This window comes from Dipodomys ordii, unplaced genomic scaffold (genome assembly GCF_000151885.1).
Source record: "Dipodomys ordii isolate 6190 unplaced genomic scaffold, Dord_2.0 Scaffold12, whole genome shotgun sequence".
Taxonomy (NCBI): Eukaryota; Metazoa; Chordata; class Mammalia; order Rodentia; family Heteromyidae; genus Dipodomys; species Dipodomys ordii.
In genome coordinates this window covers 12620743-12625151 of record NW_012267228.1, presented here as the reverse complement: position 1 = coordinate 12625151, position 4409 = coordinate 12620743, and positions in this window count along the sequence as shown.

Sequence of the window (4409 nt, the reverse complement as noted above, 5' to 3'; positions counted from 1 at the left end):
GCAGCCCCGGGAGCAGGGAGAAAGATGGCTCTCAGATATCCTTTTGTTACTCTAATCAGAGCCAGAAGGTTGTATTGACTCCTTGCGCCTTGGGGAGTTGTTGTGCTTTTGTATCCATCTCATCCAAGAAATCAAGTTTGATTAATTTGTCATCAAGGAAAAGTAGGTGATCCTCTCTAGGAGCCTATGGTTGAAAGGGGAGGACTGAACTTGGGGGGGCCGCAAAGCCCAGGTCAGCAGACACGACCACCTTGATGTCCAGTTCAACAAGTTCACAGGGTTGTCTGCTGTGACTTGAAAACACTTGGGTGTTTTGTTGTTTTTTCTTTATGAAAGAAATCATTTCTTTACCAGTGTTCTGAGTTGGCTCCTCTCTGGCTAGGGCGCCTTTTTTGTTGGCTTGAATTGTTCGGAGTTATCGGGGCAATGGGGCCCCGACCAAGACCCTCTCCACAAAACATGGGGGTGGGAGCATGTGACCTCCGCCAATCTTAAAGGACCAGGGAGAGAGAGAGAACTAGAAGGCTGAACACTGTCTGAGCGCAGCTTCTGGAATGAATAATCGGAAGGGGTCTCCTGCTGGGTCATGGGACAGAAGCTCATTTGTGGTGCTCAGAGCTTTGTTAACATGCACTTAAGAGAGTCTCCCAACTGCCCCAAATGCATAAGGTAGCGGCCCCCCAGATATTATTTAATCCTAGACTTAGTGTCATATTTCTTGTTCAGATGCTCTGTATGCTTTATAAGAGGTTACAGGCCTTTTAAAAAATTACAGAGTAAGCAATCTTTGGACATTCCAGTGTTAAGAATCCCTCTCACTCACATGCTGGTGCCCAGGCAGTTGGATGGTTGGATTTTATGGCTGCCGCTGCTCAAGTAAATGCACAAAGACACTGCGACATACCGAGCAAAAGTCAGAGCCTTGCTTCGCTTTTAAAATGCCTGACAAGTGCCAGCCGATTATAAGCAAGCCTTTGTGGTTACTGAATTCACTGTCTATCATTAGAGAATTTGGAAAGAATGATGAGATTAAGGTAAACATTCAGCTTTAGAAATGGAAGGATATTTTTTAAAACTTAAAAACAAAACGCAACCCTGCTTATGGTAACATCCAAACATTGCTTGGTTCCAACACAAGCTAAGCTCATTCTCTAATGCCAAGTAGGTGAAATGTGAAAATGGTCAGGATAAACTTCTTACCTTTCTGATAGTTTAGGGTTTCTTTTTTGTTGTTGTTATTTTGGGGGCCTGGGGCTTGAACTCTGGGCCTGGGCACTGTTCCTCTGCTCTTCAGCTCAAGGCTACAGCTCTACCACTTGAGCCACAGCGCCACTTCCGGTTTTCTGAATGGTTTATTGGAGATAACCTTTCCAGGCTGGGCTGAGTTTGAACTGTGATCCTCAGATCTCAGCCTCCTGAATAGCTAGGATTAAAGGCGTGAGCCATTGGCGCCAGGTGATAGTTCAGTTTTAATGGTATTTCTTAATTGCCTAAATTGTAACCTCCATGAAGCAAAGATGATGGCTTCTCTTGTTTATTTTTCTTATCTGCAGTGTCTAGCGCACCACAGTTATTCAACAAATACTTGCTGAGTGAGAGTCAATAACACATATGGTTTGTATCTTGGCTATATGAATTCCTATCAACTTTCCTTCCAGGCATCCATTATTAACATAATTCACATCTTAATTCAGAGGTCATTTGGGAACTTCCCACAATTACCCTGCCATGACAAGTTTGAGTGTCTGTCTACACCCGACAGTGGAAAATAAGAAACTCAAACTTTAACAAGAAATGGTTCAGCCTAGAAAACATTTTCATCTTCTGGACCTCCTTCCTTATATTTCTGAGGAAGGATGACAATAATGTACTTGGAGAATAATTAGAAGGTTCACTCGAGCTTACATTGGTTCATTGAAAAAAATTGGTTCATGTGACTCAGAAGCCAGGGACACAGGACTCAAGAAACAGGCATACTTTTCTTCCCCCATATGCTATGTATGAGAAGATCAATAATCAGGAGATGCTGTAGGTGTTTGCCTGAGTACAGCAACCAGACTTCTAGGACCTCAAAGAAGGTGAGCTGGCCCGATGTCTTAAGGGTAAGATGAGCAGCCTGGGTGAGTCCACTCTGCTGTGTAGACAAATGAAGAGGGCTCACCTGTGAGCCTCCTATTTACGCACTCTGTACCATATGCATAGTTCTGAGCAGGACGCTTCCTACATTACTTGCTTTGAAGAGGCTCTACTTCTCCTTTCTAAAGATGAGGGAACTGTGACTCAGTGAAGGTGTGTAACTAGCTTGAGGCACAAGGTAATGGGATGGCAACCCAATAATTAAACCTTTCATATGGTTGCCAGTTTGCTCTCTTTCTGACTGTTCACATCTAAGGCCAGGTTGGGCATCCCAAGTGACTTAAAGTCAGAAGAGAACCTTCCATTCTTTCTTGGAGCCCTAATAACTCTGGATACCTAATAACTCTGGTCAAGAAGAATTCTATTTTCTGTGCTTCTCTCCTTAGCAATCTCTGGTAGAAGCATTTGCAAACACAAATAGTTTAAAGGTCACCAGTAAGAAGAAGAAGAGGGATTTTTTTTTTTTGCCTGATCCATCTGTGCTGGGGTAATCCAGAATTGGCCGTGAATATGTTTAAGGGCCTACACACACTACACCAGTAATTCTTTCTCACCTGCCATCCACGCCAGTCAAATGTGTTATTCTTGTACATTCTTCAGAGAAGAGTGTTAGGCATGTGTGTCTACAGATTGGGTACTCAATAAGTGAGACAGAAAAGCAAGCTTCAAGTATACATTTTTTTTTCATTCCCAGTTAAAACCTTGAGAAAATAAGCAAGTGGATGGCATATTCTAGCTGGAAAACTAATTTCAAGACAGATCTGCCCACATGGACTTGTGCAAAGAGGCAGGTTAGGGAATGTGGGTATTTTTTGCCACATGAGACATGGGAAGAAACCATCACTGATTTTTTTAACAACCAGATTCCGGGATCTGGTTGCAACTTTGCCACAAACTGCTTGTGTAACCTTAAGTGCTTTTTTTTCCTTTCTGAGTCATTGCTTTCTATGTAAAATGAAGATTGTGAACTGGGCCAGTGAGTTCTCTATCTCTTCTAAAGACTTGGGTACTATCTCCTAGTTTATGTTGTTGTTGTTGTTGTTCAAGAATGGTTCTCTACCAATTGAGCCATACCTCTACTTCCAGCTTTTTGCTGGTTAATTGGAGATAAAGATTCTGATAGACTTTCCTGCCTGGGCTGGCTTTGAACTGATTTTCAGATCCCAGTATCTAGGATTATAGGCATGAGCCATGGTGTCTGGTGTCCAGTGATTATTTTCTTTTAAAACAAACTTGCATAAGGAATCTCAAAGTTCTTGTCTATCAGAACATTCAATTTCCCTCAGTGATAGTATAGAGCATTAGATGCATTGAAACATTAGAGACCTTAGCTGTACCTTGACTTGGCAAAGGTCGCTGTGTGACCTTGGGGAAGACCTCTCTGAGTTTAAGTTTCCACATACAGAAATTGGGAACAATAAAAGCATTGCCCTCCTAGGGTTTGGGAGAGTACTTAATCTCTGTGCTTAGATGTAGTCCATCACAGGTTACCAATAGTACTGTTGATATAAGTATGGACAGAACCACACACTACAGCCAAAGCATGTTAACTCTACCCATCTCTGATTTATGGGACTACCAAGTGCATGGGGCACCATTCTGCACTAATCCCTTAAAGGATTTATAAATAACTCTTGAATCCAATGTTCACAAGTGGAAGAGCTTCTATAAGTAAAATGATAAAAACAAAAACTATGTTTTTCTCTTGTGATCAAAGCAGACACAAAGTGTAGAGAAACACTCAAGGCTATTTATTTGGTCAAAGACCTTTCTCCTTGTACCAATTCACTGGGTTACATGTTTGTTTTACATGGTTCTCTGTACCATCATTTTACAATTTAAAAAAGGAGGCTCAATTTGGCATCTAATCTGTTTCATCACAGAAAGGCAGCTAATTGCACTTAGCTCTGGGTGAAGGCCTGAAAGGCAATCTTTCCAGTAAAGGATATGTTTTCATGCATGGACTTCAGTTAGCCAGCCTGTGACTGAATGCTTAACAATGAAAATAGTGAAGTTGATTATCTACAAGATAGGTCTGGAGTCAAGGCCACCAGTGATGGAGCTTGATAGATAGAATCTCCTCGGTTGGCGGGGGGGGGGGCCTCGGAAGGTGGCTCAGTGGTAGAGCGCTTGCCTTGCATGCCTGAGGCCCCTGGGTTCGATTCCTCAGCACCACATAAGCAAAAGAAAAAAGCCGGAAGTGGCGCTGTGGCTCAAGTGGTAGAGTGCTAGCCTTGAGCTGAAGAGCTGAGGGACAGCGCCCAGGCCCAGAG